An 18,141-nucleotide genomic window follows, 5' to 3' on the forward strand; every position below is an offset into this window, starting at 1 on the left:
CTGCCGCCGCTGCCAGCTTCTTCTTGCTGCTGCCTGGTCTGGTCTGGTGTGGTTCTCTCCCACGCTCAGCGCTGTGCGGCCGCTGCACTATCCCTCCCCCAGATAGTCCCTCGCTCTCTCTCCGCACCGCACGCCTGGCACCCACCCCCTCCACAGTGGGCGGCGACCCGGCGGCTCGGATCAGATTCGCACAGCCAGCACTGCAGTGAGAGAGAGTGAGTGAGCCAGGTAGGGGCAGAGAGCTGCGAGTGCGAGCGCCCCCCCCCAGATGTTGCGCACGGTGCGGCCGGCCCCCCCTGCACCCCCCACGCTACGCCACTGGTCAACGTAGGAGGTGGGGTAGTCTAGGAGAGCCTGCTTATACCTTCCTGTGCACAACTGCTGCACAACAGGATACCTATGCTGGTCTAGCTAGTTACAAACAGGCTTCTGGTCTGCAGACGATGGCAGATGGTTGGTGCCCACTGGGATTGGGAGGTCAACAGTAGGTGAAGCCAGAGCCCATGGCAGGCAGATTCAACTAATTCTGGTTTTGTCCCCATCCTCCTTCTTGCTAAGTTCTACATGTCAGCAACCATGTCGATCTGCAGAATGTATAAACTTATAGTTGTTGTATTCTTGATTTCTTAATGTTATTATATGACTTGGTATGCTCAGCTTTTTAATGGCTCGGGCATTGTAATTGTGATGTTTTGTGCCTTCACTGTGATTTTTAAAAAATTGCTGTTGATTAAATATATTGTTTGAAAGCCACTTTGGAATTCACTTGAATGGAAAGTTGCAGGGAAGTGCAATAAATCCAATCATAAATCAACTCAGAGCCAGCGAATGAAACTTTTGAGTGTAGGAAATTTCCAAAATTCTTGCAAGAATGAAAGGCCTTTCCAGATAACTAGCACTTGCAGAGTGTGTGGAAGTCATTTATTATGATTATGATTATCGTCATCATCATCCTCAAAGCAAGGTGTATTTCATTTAAGCTTCAGCTATTACATGCCTGTTTTCAATTAAGTTGGTCAACAACCCCTAATGCCACAAATAAGATCTAACGAGGTCTGAATTGGAGTTTTCCTGCTCTATGTGCATTAAATCAAGGGTCATGGTTCATAGGATCTTTCTGTGTTGGGTGAAGCCTGCAACAATCTCTTGCAGTATCAAATCCTTTTCCTTGACAATACGAATCTTTGAAATCTCTTTGAACTTGATCCTCCCCAGATGTCGGTCATATATGTTGCTTTGATGCAATAGGGAGAGGGGGAGAGTCTTTAAATGTGTAGCTTATTTGGTATGTAGATCTGTATATTCACACACTCAGCCATTGGTGTTTTGTATTTTGACATCCTGGACTTTAAAAAAGAAAACATTCTGACTTAAGATTTACTCTAGGCATGATCCACCCTTTCAAAATCTATGTAGACAATGAGTACAGTGCAGTTTCCTCAAATCTACCACAAGCAGCTGTGCTTGCTTAGAATCTAAACATAAAATTTAAGGTTTCTAAAAAAATTTAAAAAGCAGGCTGTTTATTTATATACCCCAAATATTAAGAAATATATACATTCTATAACTTTGACAATGGTTTTGGATTGTCATTTGTGACGTTAATTATATTAGACTTGAATTTGGAGTACTTCATGTCCAAAGAAGGTCCCTCTGCAGGAACATGTACGGTAATTCCTGCCCCCTTACATCCAGTTGTACAATTGGCCGAAGTGTGTGTACATTCTGTCTTCCCTTTTTGCTGCTAAGGAATTTTCATAAAATCCATTCGATAGACTTACCAGGAACACTGTTTTCTCTAGTTCATAGGGCTGGCCCAATACATTTTGCTGCCTGAGGCAGAGCAGCAAACAGGGCTGGTTCTAGAATAAATAGCAGCACCCAGGGCAAGGCATGCCTTTTGTAGGGACCAAAACAGTTAAATTGTTGGGTTAAGTTGTCTTTGAAGAAAGATTGCTCGATGGAAAGAAAACAATGCCATATTTGACGTGACTGAAAGGGATAAGCAAGCTGTGTTATGGATAAGAAAACAATTTGGAAACATCAGGAGATGGAAAATGCAACAATTCATTCTCTAGAAGCCTCAAAGAGATTAAGCACTTAAGCATAGCTAATAGTATAAAATAGGGTAGCAACAAAGGGGACTAACTGTGTGTGTCAAAAGGTATAAAGGGGGTTATTGGTTTGCTTCATATTTGTTCTTGTTTTTATTCTTTATTTTGTGTTTTTTTACCTTGTGAACCGTCCTGAGATCTAGGGGTGAAGGGCAGTATGCGAATTTAATTAATAATAATAATAAATTCCTAGTTGATTAGTGACGCTGAAATGATGCTTTATGACTCTGTTGAACTAACATAATGAAAGCAGATGTATTTGATATTACGTTGCTTTATCTATGCTTGTGAGGTATGCGGGTGGCACTGTGGGTTAAACCACAAAGCCTAGGACTTGCCGATCAGAAGGTCAGCGGTTCAAATCCCTGCGACGGGGTGAGCTCCCGTTGCTCGGTCCCAGCTCCTGCCAACCTAGCAGTTCAAAAGCACGTCAAAGTGCAAGTAGATAAATAGGTACAGCTCCGACAGGAAGGTAAACGGCGTTTCCATGCACTGCTCTGGTTCGCCAGAAGCGACTTAGTCATGCTGGCCACATGACCTGGAAGCTGTATGCCAGCTCCCTCAGCCAATAAAGCGAGATGAGCGCCGCAACCCCAGAGTCGGCCACGACTGGACCTAATGGTCAGGGGTCCCTTTACCTTTATCTATGCTTGTATTGCATTTGAATCCTTCGTAGTGACTTCCGCATTGGTGTTGCCACCTTGCAAGCAATAAATGTTAATACTGACCTGCTAAAATTAGAACCCACCTTCTCAGTAGCACCTTAATCCAGCAGTTATTCCATTCATCTGTTCACCCAACGATTCTCAACTCACTTGGCCAAAGGTGAGTAATGGACGCTGCAGTTGTACGCATGATTGGAAACTTTGGTCATGCCAGAGTTCCTGCTTATGCACATGTAGACCTTACATAAGTACAGTTCAAGATGCAGCAGGCCTCCAAGTCTTAACATAAAGAAACTAAACAATGCTTCCGAAGTCACCATATATTTCATAATTGCTACCTGTTTTTCCTCATTAGTTTTGCTTGCCTCTTTGCTGCTCCACATAATTTAATAATATCCTATAAATCACCCCGTCATTAGTACAAATAGAAGGGCTTTAATTCTCCTGAGGAAATTATTCAGTTTCCTACTGGGACTAATCTGAAAGAAGGTATTAATAGAGAGAACCAATGTTCATCTAATTTCCCTTGCTGTTAATTAATACATGAAGGAGAGCTTTATTTCCTAGTGTAGATTTTCTTCAAACTAGATTTCAGAAATCATAATCTTTAATTTTGTGATGGAATGTCTTAGTGCTTACGTAATTTGTGGCATTATAGGAGAAAGAAGCTAATCTGCTTCGGCTAATTTTATCTAAATAGCCGTTTTTTAAAAAGTGCACTTAAAGGGCTCTTTTCGTTGCGACCTTTTGAGACAGACGTCTCATTCCTTCCTTCCCCTCGCTTCATCCTTCCATACTGCTTGTTCCAGGTGCTCTGCTTTGAATGGCTGGATCCAGCAACAACAGCAAATGGGAAGGAAAAGCTGCTTATAAAAGACTGTCTTTACTTAATTGACTTGAACCACTGTATGCAGTAAGGGACGCGGGTGGCGCTGTGGGTTAAACCACAGAGCCTAGGACTTGCCGATCAGAAGGTTGGTGGTTCAAATCCCTGTGATGGGGTGAGCTCCCGTTGCTCGGTCCCTGCTCCTGCCAACCTAGCAGTTCAAAAGCACATCAAAGTGCAAGTAGATAAATAGGTACCGCTCTGGCGGGAAGGTAAACGGCATTTCCATGCACTGCTCTGGTTCGCCAGAAGCAGCTTAGTCATGCTGGCCACATGACCTGGAAGCTGTACGCCGGCTCCCTCGGCCAATAAAGCGAGATGAGCGCCGCAACCCCAGAGTCAGTCACGACTGGACCTAATGGTCAGGGGTCCCTTCACCTTTACCTTTACCTACTGTGTGCAGTGGTGAAATCAGGGTAAGACCTTGGGGTAGAAGTCTAGGACCTCAATCAGCAGAATAAGCAGCAGCCTTCCCAAATGCAGCAGGGTTCATATCCTCCATCATCTCTCTGATGAAAACAGGGACATCCTATTCCATAATAATAGTAATAATAAGATTTATTATTATTTAAATGCCACCCATTAAACATTAAAAAACCTTCCCCATTCAGATGTTTTCTGAAGGTCGTATAGTTATCTCCTTGGTTTGGGGGAGCCACAAAACTGCACACCCTCCAACATTTCTCCGTTGAAAATAAGAACGTCCTACCATAGGGAAAAAGCAGGACATTCAGGGATCAAATCAGAAACTGGGACGGCTTCTGTAAATCCGTGACTGTCCTTGGAAAATGGGGACACTTGGGGAGGGTCTGAGGGTTGTCTCCCTACATTTTGAATTAATATATGTTATTTTTCTAAAGGTGGATTCCCCATAAGACCATTTCAAAGTCTAAAATTACAGAACTGCACCATTGTAAGAGTTAAGAAGTAACCATAACAAATGCTTTTAAAGTATGCTGAAGGGCCATTGTATTGTCATGCCTGAAGAACCGTAGCAATTATTAGAATATTGTGACATTTCTAGTAAAGTTATTACCATACTGCGGCTTTTGAATTGCTAGTGTCTGCTGTTCTACAAGGGTTTTCAGACATATGCATACATGTGCCTATAAGTCCATAATAACAGGGGTTAAATCAAACACGCACAGAGAGATCAACTCTCTTCTGTAAATATGGAATAAAAGAGAGAAAGAACACAATAAAATCTAAGCAAGAGGTGCTGGAGAGTCAGACGCCCACACTCTTGCAATTGCCAAGCAACCTGAAAAGAAAACCTGTCCAAGTAAGAAGATTTTTGTGCTAAATATGAAGACTTCTGGAACAGCAGTCTGTTGCAAAATTGCTGCTTCCAGGAAAGGCGATACACCCACATTGGAACATCAACAAGCTAAACAGGCCACTTGTAACATGGTTTTATCATCAATGAGCAGCAGGAAAAGTTTAGCTTAGAAGAATCCTAGAACGCTTTTCACCCCTCGCCACCCATTCATTTCTAGGCCTAAGCATAAGGGGTTGGTTCTCGCTTTTAAAACTCTAAATGTAGACCTCCTTTCCCTTTGTGTTTCTCCGCAGCCAAGTATTGTACAGTGGTACCTCGGGTTAAGTATTTAATTCATTCCGGAGGTCCGTTCTTAACCTGAAACTGTTCTTAACCTGAAGCACCACTTTAGCTAATGGGACCTCCTGCTGCTGCCACGCCACAGGAGCACAATTTCTGTTCTCATCCTGAAGCAAAGTTCTTAACCCGAGGTACTTTTTCTGGGTTAGCGGCGTCTGTAACCTGAAGCGTATGTAACCCGAGGTACCACTGTATTCAACATCTCTCCTGTAGATTCCTTCCCTAGCTGAAGTATGGTAGGTATCTATAAGAACAATATAGTAATAATATAAGAATAAGGCTTTTGTTGTGGTGGAGAGAGTGGGTTAGCCACAACACACACACACTTTTCTTTAAACCTGCCATTTTATGCTAGTCTGATATATTGGAAAACGTGTGTGTGTGTGTGTGTGTGTGTGAGAGAGAGAGAGAGAGAGAGAGAGAGAGAGAGATGGCCATGCACACAGGTAAACAAATACCTGTATTCATGTCCACCAAGGACCTCAGGTTGCCAGGGGAGGGTGTGGAAGTACTAATTGAAGGGAAGGGGGCAACAAAACTCAATGCAAATACATCCCATCAAGTAATGCCTACTGGTGTGGACAGGTTCAGTGGAAAGCTCTTGTGTATGAATGAACATGCACAAAAGCACACACAGAAAAACTGGATCAATGTGATTCAACCGCAAGTTGACACTTTGGTGTATACACAGCCTTAACCTAAAAAGAGTGTTGTTTGTCTGCTAATGTGGGTTGTATATTAATTAAAACTAGTTTTCTCCACTGAAAGAGGATGACGAAATGAATAATCATACACTATCCATTGTTATATCTTTGCAATCTTTTTTGTGTGTGCCTCTAGCTGTAAAAGTGCTTTGCAATAATATACTTGCACTTCTAGGTCAGACATATGTCTTAAGAGACTGGACTCTATATCCTATGAAATTAGATTGGATTAGAGTAATCCAGTGTTTGTGTGCAGCAGGCACAAGATGAGGCCATCCAGTGTTTTGCGGTTGTTAGAATTACCAAGTGAAGACTGTGCACTGATGAAAATGAGAAAACACCTTCAAGTTGTGTTTGGAAAAAACTGGAGAAAAAAAGCGGGGTGAGGTGGGGGAATCCACACAGTCTTTATGTGAAGGCTACTAAATTTACAAGGCAAATCCTTGCTTAAATATAAAATAGTCCTTCCGAAGCTAACAGCAACATATGGACAAGTAGAGATTTATTATACATATTTGAATCTTGGTTTTAGTTGCAAGTCTTGATAAGGATTAGAAGCTGATTCTTCTAGATATGGGTCAGAGTAATCTAAGAAGGCTGCTGGCCCTGCCCTTTCTCATTGGAAGACTTTTCATTAGTGGAGCTAAAAAAAGCAAACTAGCCTTATACAGAATTCCCTCTGTCCCCAGACTTGACTATTATCTAGTAGGAAAACATCACTCTAACTGCCAATGTAGCAAATTTCACCAGATGAGAAGTCCCATCGGGATAGCCTAGAAACCATAGCCATTTGCAGAGAAAAGGGAAATACAGCAATTCATCAAAATAACCAACTGGATAGCTCCGCTGGTTAGATCATGGTGGTGGTAATGCCAACGTTGCAGGTTTGATCCCTGAAATATACTCGGAGTCCTGAAGTGACTTCATTCTCTTTATTGCAGCTTGTAAAACAGTGATTGAATTGACCCCCAAACCTCAGGCCTTTATATACATTATTTACACAATGAGTCCCATCTGTTTGGCTGATTCTGCTTCCCTCCTGGAGCCTGATTGGTCTTCTCCTGCAGGCCAATCAGTTGTTGCATTCTACGATCCTACCAGCCTAATAGGCTGATTCACTGCCTCCTGGAGCCTGATTGGTCTTCTCCTGCAAGCCAATCGGTTGTTGCATTTTAGGATCTTACCTGCCTATTGTTCTAGGATCCAAGCATAGTACATAACAATCCCCAGATGGAACAGCTGCATATTCCTGCATCCCAGGAGTTGGTCCCTTCCAACTCTACAATACTATGATTCTATGAAAATGGGAAGGCTGTAAGTCAAGACACACTGGACTGTCTCAGTAGAAGCCTTCCTTAATCCAACATGACGATGACCTCGCATACCTGGGGCATCTCTTGCAAAGACTCAATCCAACCGAGAGCTACTAAAGGACACTTTGCTGGGTATTTTAGCAGTCGGGTGTAGTCCTTCTTGGAGCCCTGAGTGCTCTGCAAGTGAAGCTTTTCCAAGTCACTCTTGCTCAACAGCAGTAGAACTGAAAGAGTTCTGCTAACAATCTGCTAAATCAGAAAGATTTCTCTCCCCAGCCACCCCCCTTCCATAGTAGCATATCTATGACAGTGGTTGGTTAGACCTGGGTGAATCTACCTTTCATTTTGAGCAGGGCGTGATTGGCATATCAAACACACTGCTATGTGTCGGCTGCATTCATGTGCAATGTTTACAGAACCTATTGAACACTGGAATTCAACACTTCTCTCACACTTACCATTTTGGGATCCTGCACAGCGGATGTAACTGAAAACAGTGGTCTAACCCTCCTCCAAGAACTCTGCCTGAATGGCCAGGGCTGTGCAAAGCTGGGAAGAGGTCCAGGCCAGGTGGGAAAGGTAGACCCCATCTCAATAATGTATACCAAAGGGTCCCCCTTTCCCTCTGTCAGGAGGACTTGGAGTAGCCCCCCTCAAAATTGTAGTCCCGTGCCAATTGGCTCACCAGATCCCAGCTCTGTTCTGGCCTTTGAATGGCACTTCAGTATCTAGCCATAAGGGTTAGGAAGAGAGGAGCCAACTCAGGGATGTGGAACCTGTAGCTCTGCAAATGTTCTCGGACTCCAACGCCCGTCAACTCCAGCCAGCATGGCCAATGGTCAAGGATCATGGGAGTTGCAATCCAGCAACATCTGGAGGGCCACAAGTTCCACATCCCTGAAATACACACACACACACACACACACACACACACACACACACTTGTGCATCTGGCATTTTTGTTACATCCAGACTCCAGTGTTCCCTTTTTCCTTCCTTTGGGGACAAAAATAAATGCTGACCTTTGTCCTGATTTAGGTCTTGCCGTGGTGTTAATTTCCTATAAACAGAACATGCTTATAAGGTTATAGACCTTAGAAGCTAGAACCAACATTTTGCTTGTTGATTTAATTGATTGCAATATTTATATTGCAATGTTAATAAAACTACTTTTTAGGTTAGAGTAATCTAATGTGTTCAGATCTGGTTAAGATCAATGCTGCAAGGATACTTCTGCCCCAAAGATGGAAGCAGGAAGAAATTCCAACAGTGGAAGAATGGAGAAGGAAATTGAATATGCAGAATTGGACAAATTGACTGGGAAGATTCGATATCAGAAAGACCAAAAGTTTATCGAGGACTGGGGGAAATTTACAGAATATCTGAAAAATATATGTGATGTACAGACAACGCTTGCTGGTTTTGAAGAGACTCTGTGAGATAGTAAGAAATACTGCAAAAAAGAGAGTAAGAGGAAAAGGAGTTGGGAAAGGCAATATTATGTTTAGAAATGCGTTAACAAATAGAAATTTTACGAAAGATTGACAGACAAACTGAGGGAAGTCAAAAAATTGAAGAATGAGTGCAAAATAATTTGTTGACTGTATAAAATTGTTTGGAAAATGAATAAATTTTTTTTTTTAAAAAAAAAGATCAATTCCTGTGTTGTTTCCTTCAGAGCCTTTAAGCCAAGCTACTGAATGTGTATATGTTAACTCTTCGAGTTGTTGGTGGGACAGAGGTTGGGAACCGACAAAGTGATGATTCTCAGGATACTCAAATCCCCTCTGCAAATCCTGATACTTGAGTCTTATAGCTGTATATATTGAGTATGTGGTGATAGCTAATAATTTTCAGGGATATTAGGTAGGTTTTGTCCTGGGGTAAAGCTGGGGAAACCCCAAACCCATTTATGTTGGCTTATCTAGTGACCCTCAATGGTGTCAGATTAAAGGAGAGGGGTATGGACTCTCTAAAGGACTCTGGGGGTATGTCACACTGTCCATCTGCTTGATCTGGCTGTTTTTGAAAGCAAGTTTAAGAACTTACAGGGGCATCACAGAATTAATCTTAGCCATGTCAACTCTCTTATTTTTCTCAGGCAATAAGAAGAAATGTCCAGAAGTTAGTGGAATGACTAATGATGAAACACTGCATTTTTGACATTAGCTATTTTCTTATGATTAATTTCACTTACTGTCATCTTTTATATAAAATAACTCTAATGGGGAAAAAGTACGTATTCATTTATAAGGAGAACAAGCTACAATTACAAAGGAATGTATTGTAGCTACCAGCATTTTATCGGTTGGTATTCAGAGCATCAATTACATTAAAAGCAACACGTTAAGAAAGATCGTTCTGGATCTTGGGATAATTTAGCCTGAGGAAGCTGAATGAGGGATTTGAAATTCAGCTGGAATTTAGAATGATTATCTGCCATTACTTAGCTCCTGCATTCTTTCTGCATCTAAGTATACCCCCAACAGAAGTTGGTTACTCACAATCTGAATTTTATGGCTCTGAAACCTGACCTAGATCTCTGTAGTCCTGACTTTCTCCCCTCTAAGGCTTAAAGTCCAACATTCAAATTATCACTGGCTTTTCAATCTTTGCCTCCTCCTTCCCAATTGGCTAAATTTGTTTCCTTGTAGTTATTGAGCTGTACATTGCTTTTTTTTTTTAATCAGAATGGTTAGAAGCTAACAGAACACATTCCTGAGAAATCAATGTTCAGAGATGCCTGCTCATTACAAGAATTCTGGCCTAGTTAAAACTGCAAAATCCTCTGCCCCAACCATCCCTACACGCATGGTCTCATGAAAGAGGCAAAGGCTGAGCTACAGGGTAGTGCGGGGAGGAGGAAAAGAATCTCAAGGGTGAATAAGAATAAAGATTTCATGAAGGTAATGAAATGTAATGAAATGTTTACCTTCAGGTAAATGAAATGTTTAAAAAGGATCTTAAACAGAGGGGATACATAGAAAAAGAATCGAAATTTCAAATAGAGATAATAAACAATGATGTTAAGACAATGTCAAAAATGTATAAAATGCAATTGGAATGGCAAACAAAGGATGAGGAGATAGTCGGTTATGATACATTGGGCCAGAGATTTTGGTTACAATATACAATTGGCTGATTGGGGAAAAGTATGGAATGAAAATATGAAATTTACTGCATGTACGGCGTTAAAGGAGAATATTATGAAAATGGTATACAGATGGTACATTACACCCGTAAAGTTAGCAAAAATGTTCAAAACATGTAATAAGTGTTGGAAATGTAAAGAAAAAGAAGGATCATTTTTTCATATGTGGTGGGAATGTAAGATGGTAAAGGGGTTCTGGGAACTGATATATAATGAGCTGAAAAAGATGCTTAAATATACATTTGTAAAAAAACCAGAAGCCTTTTTGTTAGGAATAACAGGAAAAGAGATAAATACAGTGGTGCCTCGCAAGACGAAATTAATTCGTTCCGTGAATTTTTTCGTCTAGCGAATTTTTCGTCTTGCGAAGCACGAAATCCCATAGGAATGCATTGAAAATCAATTAATGCGTTCCTATGGTCAAAAAAAGTCCAAACAAAGCCAAATTTGGTACAACAAGAGTTTATTAAGTGCTCTTTAAAGTCACACATACTGTAAAGAGCATTTCAAAATTCAAACCCAGAATTTTTTTTAAAAAACAGCAGAGTGGCCCAATGGTCACAGAAAATCATAAAAATGCAGAAAAAAACACACAAGCTTCCAGATTCTTGCAAACCCCTCCCCAACACCAAGTCCTTGAATTCCAAACACCCCAACCCAAAATCCAAACCCCCCCAAAAAAGTTTTAAAAGCTTAACTTACCAAATGGCTGCAAAAGAAGTTTTGGAAAAGCTTCAAAAATCACCAAAGTCTTTAAAAACCTCAAAAAAGGCTACTATGTACACTGCGTTCTATGAGTTGCTCCTCGAAGTCAAGTCGCAACTGTATTAACGGTGTTAAGAAAAAGGAAACAAACTTGCAAGACGTTTTCGTCTTGCGAAGCAAGCCCATAGGGAAATTTGTCTTGCGAAGCAGCTCAAAAAACGGAAAACCCTTTCGTCTAGCGAGTTTTCCGTCTTGTGAGGCATTCGTCTTGCGGGGCACCACTGTAGAAGGGATTACAAACTTTTTCAGTATGCAGTAACAGCGGCAAGAATATTAATGGCCCAAAAATGGAAACAAGAGGAACTACCGACTTTGAATGAGTGGAGAATGAAACTTATGGACTACGCAGAACTGGATAAAATGACTGGAAAAATTAGATACCAGAAAGATCACAAATTCATCGAGGACTGGGGAAAGTTTACGGATTATCTGAAAACTATATGTGATGAACAGATAACGCTAGTGGGTTTTAAGGAGGTTTTGTGATAGTACAAGGTATATTGTAAAAAAGAAACAGAGATGGAAGGATAATATTAACGGGCAATATTATATATAGAAAATGCATGAAGATAGGAAAAATGGATGATTGATGGAGGTGCCGGTGGAAGCTCAAAAATTGGAAATTTGTAAACATGGTTGTATGGACTTATTTGTAATGGAAAAATTATATATATATATATATATATATATATATATATATATATATATATATATGAATAAAGATTTCATGGCCCTATGCATTTATTTTTTTTAAAAAAACACCCTCTGGGAGCACTCTGATGTACAGCAATAGCCCTAGCCCTCTTATGTGCTCAAGCTTCACAGGATTGAAGGAGACAGCAGGAGCAAGTTCTTTGGGTCTGCCCCTTCCATCATGTCCTGGTTTCTGGCTTCACTGCTTTCCATGTACAGTGGTACCTCAGGTTAAGAACTTAATTCGTTCTGGAGGTCCGTTCTTAACCTGCAACTGTTCTTAACCTGAGATACCACTTTAGCTAATGGGGCCTCCCACTGCTGCCGCACCACCGCCACGCAATTTCTGTTCTCATCCTGAAGCAAATTTCTTAATCCGAGGTTCTATTTCTGGGTTAGCGGAGTCTGTAACCTGAAGTGTCTGTAACCTGAAGCATCTGTAACCCAAGGTACCACTGTATAGTGGTATCTCAGGTTACAAACATCTCGGGTTACAAACACTTCGGGTTACAGACTCCGCTAACCTGGAAGTAGTACCTTGGGTTAAGAACTTTACCTCAGGATGAGAACAGAAATTACGCGGCAGCAGCAGGAGGCCCCATTAGCTAAAGTGGCACCTCAGGTTAAGAATGGTTTCAGGTTAAGAACGAACCTCCAGAACGAATTAAGTTCGTAACCAGAGGTACCACTGTATTGCGAAGGGAGGATCCGCAGAGCCACCACTGAAAAGGCCCTTTAAAAATACTGCCACCATCCAGACCTCGTGGGGAGGGGGCACATAAAGAAAAGCTCAGACGGTGATCGCAGGGTCCAAGTCAGTTCATAAGCGGAGATGTGGTCTTTGAGATATAAAAGTCTTTAGCTGCATAAGACTTTATAGGTCAATACCAGCACTTTGAATTGGGCTTAGAGGCTGATTAATAGTCAGTGTAGCCAGACCAGGATTGGAGTTCAGTCTTGCTCCAGAGAGCAACCCGGCTGCAGTTTCCAAACCGTCTTCTGCGGAAGCCGTATGTATAACATAGGAAACAGAAGTTGGGCTATCCCTGTCTAATTAGGTACACACCAGCCGAATCTGATGGAAGGCACTCAGTGCCATCAAGGCCACTTGAGCCTCAGTTGACAGCAAAGGATCCAGGAGTACCCCCAAGCTATGTTGCCGCTCCTTCAGAGGGAGTGTAGCCCCGGCAAGAGCAGGCAACGATCACATCCAGGGAACCACCCACTAACAGCACCTCTGTCTTAATCTGGATTGAGCTTCAGTTCATTGGCTCTCATTCAGCACATCCCCCGTCACAGCTTCAGATATAAAGGAGAAGTAGAGCTGTGTGTCATCCGCATGTTTTCAGATGCCACAACCTTCCAGAAAATTGCTGCCAGGAAGCAGCACCTGTTAGCATGGTTGCTCCAAGTCAAATGTTCCTCCATGCTGTTGCTTCCATGAAAGTGGAAGTATGGAACATTTTGCACTGTCTGTACTGAGCTGTTATCCTACTTGCTTTTCTCTTCACTTATCTGGGGACCATTCACATATGGTTTTTGTAATTTTAGACTCGTTTTGCAGAGCTTGGCATTTTATTGTCACTGGAAAAATGGGTGTGTTATTATACTTAAAAAGATAAAGGACCCCTGACAGTTAAGTCCAGTCACGAACGACTCTGGGGTTACGGAGCTCATCTCGCTTTACTGGCCAAGGGAGCCGACCTTTGTCTGCAGATAGTTTTTCCGGGTCATGTGGCCAGCATGACTAAGCCGCTTCTGGCAAAACCAGAGCAGTGCACGGAAACACCGTTTACCTTCCCGCCAGCGTGGTACCTATTTATCTACTTGCACTTTGACGTGCTTTTGAACTGCTAGGTTGGCAGGAGCTGGGACCAAACAATGGGAGCTCACCCCGTCACAGGGATTTGAACCGCTGACCTTCCGACTAGCAAGCCCAAGGCTCAGTGGTTTACACCACAGTGCCACCCACGTCCCTGTTATTATACTTACGCTCACCAAATTTCATGGAATCATCATACCATCTTTCTGTCAGCAGATCTAAAGGCAAAAGGAACTGAAGAGTGGACTTCCTCTTCTCTGTTCTCTATTACAACAGTTTTCTCACTCAGTTCTTCAAAAAGCTCAAAGTCTGAGCAGCTGGAACTTGGCCATTGGCATGGAGTTGCTTTTTAAGTGCCTTCCAAACATTTGTTCACACACTTCTCAGTCTTTCCACTCTTCCCTCACTTTCCACTTGGCCGAGTGTTTTGTGGCTCGTGTTACCAATTATAATTCAGACCAAGATTATGAAAACTGTTCAAAACTAAAGCAGAATTGGTGCTACACAGAGTCAACTTGTGCACCTGGTGATGGAAAGCAATCGCAACATTTTGGCTTGTTGCTGCTATTTTAAAAATCTACTGGTAATTTTTTTTTGCTGTGTAAAGGGTGGGGGGGTTATTGGGTTGTTGTTTTTATTTTGATTATATATTTTGTGGTTTTATATTTTGATTTTCTTCTGTGAACCGCCCTGAGACCTCAGGATATAGGGCGGTATATAAATTCAATAAATTAATAATAATAATGCATGTCATATTGTGTTGTGATGGGCTACAGGGACAAATGCAGATATTGAAAGAAGGCCCATGGGGAATATCAACAATCAGGATTATTGCACCTTGTGTATATGTGCATTAAAAAATGTGACTACTATGATTCCTACTAAAATAATTTCACAGGTAACATACCCCTCTAATCAGCAGTTAATTGTGTGCAATAAAATATGAATAAGTAAAACTAACATTACTAGTAATTGTGAACAGGATTGTTTGGAAACAATTTTTCTAAGTTTATTTCAAAACAATGTTAAAACAATCTTTCTTCCCTTTAAGCCCAAGAGAATTATAAGAATGAGGACTCTAGTCTGAGTAGCCCCACAATCTAAATTTTGTCAGTGAGAAGGTAAAAAGTAGCAGATTGTGCAAATTTTCTGTCTTCCAGTTTGGTTGTTTTTCTATGATGCATATGTTTTTTACATGTTAAGGATTTCCACAGATGCAAATCATAACAACTTTAGTTTTATGTCCGCATAAATTGAATGTTTGCTTGATTTCAGTATATTTATAAATCTAACCCATGCTCCTAGTGGGTGACTAAATACAATGTTCTTTGACATGCAAGCAGGTTAGTGCAGACAACCTACTTGGTATTCAAATCACACCCCACTATAATGTAATGTTCATGTTTAGTCTCCAAAGCACGAATAATTCAAACATTAATGGAAAGGTCTTTTTCCTGTGCTCCTTGAATACCACATCACTTCTGGAAGAATTGCAGTCACCTGTCCATCATGGAAAACAACAAGGATTGCAATCACTTGACAGCTCGTTGGACACTTAATAATTCTAGACGCTTTGCTCCTGATTGGTTTAAAGCACACTGGAAACTCAAGCCATCTCTCTTTTATGTCTGAGGTATAACCTCTGTTTTCAGAAGGGTTTATATAGCCTCGTCTTATTTGACTTTGTTGTAGCGTTTGTGTTTTAGTAAATGGGAAGCAGCCACTATTATGAGAGGAAGTATTGATCGGCAATAGATGTATAACGATTGCCTGTTTCACTGGCAGTGATTGCTTAGGAGTCCCACTGTGTTCAGCTGAACTTTTCCCCAAGTAAGTGTGCATCGAAGCGCAGCCTTAGTGCATCCCTCGACATTTGGGAAGACCCGTTTTTAGTTTAAGAACAACTTCGATTGTGTTGAAACAAATGACTTGAACTACCTTCTTTTCGTTTTTATTTCAAGGGCTCCTAAATCGCAAAGCGGGCTGACTCCAAGTTTTTGTACTTTCCAAGACTGCACAACACATCTCTCTCTATCCTATACAGTGGTACCTCGGGTTAAGTACTTAATTTATTATTATTATTATTATTATTATTATTATTATTATTATTATTATGGCTTAAGTGTTCGTTCAGTCCCAATGTCCGCTAAACTTGCTAAGAATCTCATTTTGTGCCTATAACCCAAGAACATTTTCAGTCAGCTTGATCCAGTGAACTTCAGAAGCAACATAAAAGTGCTACTGTTAAAACAACGGTTTGCCTTCACTGCATTCAGTTAGCTGGGTGAGGACTTTCCACACATCTCCTCACTGCTCTGCTTGCCTGCCTGGTTCTGATGCGTCCCTCACCCTGGGGCATGCGCAGTGCCTTGCCAATGGGCCAGTACAAATACAGTGGTACCTCGGGTTACATACGCTTCAGGTTACATACGCTTCAGGTTACAGACTCCGCTAACCCAGAAATAGTGCTTCAGGTTAAGAACTTTGCTTCAGGATGAGAACAGAAATCGCGCTCCGGCGGTGCGGCAGCAGCGGGAGGCTCCATTACCTAAAGTGGTGCTTCAGGTTAAGAACAGTTTCAGGTTAAGAACAGACCTCCAGAGCGAATTAAGTACTTAACCCGAGGTACCACTGTATTCTAGGCCTTTCAAAAATAAAAAAGTTGTGTGCTCTGCGGGTGTGTTAGAGCCGAAATGAATATTAAGATTAGTTTTATGAATCTATTGGGCATGCAGGCAAACAAAGCAGATGTATAGGTGTTCCTTTGGGAGGGTCAGGATTTAGCCATGCAGATGTATAGGCCTGAGGTACCGGTATTTCCTGAGGGCCACATATGAGAAGTGACAGGATAAGCTGTCTTCCTCCTTTCCTTTTCTTCTTTGCCAGATAATTCCTACATCCAGATCTTTAAATCCTACTGAGCCTTTTGCACTGTTTCAGATCTCTCAGATAAAATATCTGTGATCAAAATCTCAGAAATACATTCAAATGACCTTAAAACCAGTTTTGCAACTGTGATTTACATGGAGAGCTCGTTTTTCTAAATTAGATAGGATAGCTGAGAGAGAACTGTGAAATAAATAGCATTTTCAGCAACTTTTACCAAAGAAAAAAGAATCAATAGATCTGAACACCATGGCAACAGAAGAGTATTTTGAGCCTGATAACTGACATCCATAATGGCATCAATCCCTCTGAAAGTCATGTGGATTCTTGCTGCTTCTTTTTCCAGCTATCTGTCCAGTCTGTTTCTCATTAAGGAAAATAAAAATTGAGTACCCTGCTAGGGTTTTCAGAGATGCAATAACTTTTAGAAATGGCTTATTGGAGCATACTATGTTCTTCCTGAGGGACGTGGGTGGCGCTGTAGGTTAAACCACAGAGCCTAAGGCTTGCCAATCAGAAGGTTGGTGGTTCGAATCCCCGCAACGGGGTGACCTCCCGTTGTTCGGTCCCTGCTCCTGCCAACCTAGCAGTTCGAAAGCATGTCAAAGTGCAAGCAGATAAATAGGTACCGCTCCGGCGGGAGGGTAAACGGCATTTCTGTGCGCTGCTCTGGTTCGCCAGAAGCGGCTTCGTCATGCTGATCACAAGATCCGGAAGCTGTATGCTGGCTCCCTTGGCCAATAATGTGAGATGAGCGCCGCAACCCCAGAGTCGGCCACGACTGGACCTAATGGTCAGGGGTCCCTTTACCTTTACCTTTATGTTCTTCCTAGGGCAAGATAGGTTTTTAGAGGTACTGTACATTGAATCAATGTACGTATTTAAAAGGCAGTCTAGTTGGGAACTAACAAATGAGATGCTGAGGACTAATTTGAGCATGCCTGGTAGGGTTTTTTTATTTTTATTTGAATGATACACACACACACACACACACACACACACACACACACCACCTTTTGATAATCAACTTACCTCAAAAGTGGTTTGCTGTGCAAGATGGTGGGGGCAGCAAATTACAAAATACAAGTTCCTTGGGCATGCTGAAATCTATGTGCAGTTCTTTGCAGCCCACCGTAAGGCTCCAATCTGCAATCATTTCTAATGCCTGACATTAAAGTACATAAATAAGATTGCTGCATGAATCTCTGTAATTTCAGGTTCAAACGTCACAAAAGGTAAGAGACCTGGAAGGGCTCTTCTGTCTATCACACTACTCCGGTAATTTGAGCACTGTATGAAAGGATCTGAAAGGGAAATCGTAGGAAAGTCCAATACAGTACAGACTGTTTCTTTAACACAGCTGATTGAATTATTGCTGTTTGAAACTGAGATATAATGCTACTAAATTGCTGCCTTGGTTTTATGGCTCAACACCTTATGCCCATGAGGGGAAAATGGTGGTATATAATGGCTAGTTATAGATGTTTTTATTGCTCGCATAACTCCTAAACTTCTAAATATAAA

The 18,141-nt window shown here is 41.6% G+C and overlaps 1 long non-coding RNA gene across 1 annotated transcript; it reads right to left on the bottom strand.

Moving 5' to 3' along the window:
• Positions 1 to 899: 899 nt before the first annotated feature.
• LOC310744022 lies at positions 900 to 17,778 on the bottom strand. The gene is made up of 3 exons (XR_014539354.1): positions 17,650 to 17,778; positions 2,863 to 4,194; positions 900 to 1,346 (listed from the first exon to the last, which is right to left on the bottom strand). It is a non-coding gene; the product is annotated as an uncharacterized lncRNA (long non-coding RNA).
• Positions 17,779 to 18,141: the final 363 nt, after the last annotated feature.

This window comes from Podarcis filfolensis (genome assembly GCF_964270895.1).
Source record: "Podarcis filfolensis genome assembly, chromosome: 10".
NCBI lineage: Eukaryota > Metazoa > Chordata > Lepidosauria > Squamata > Lacertidae > Podarcis > Podarcis filfolensis.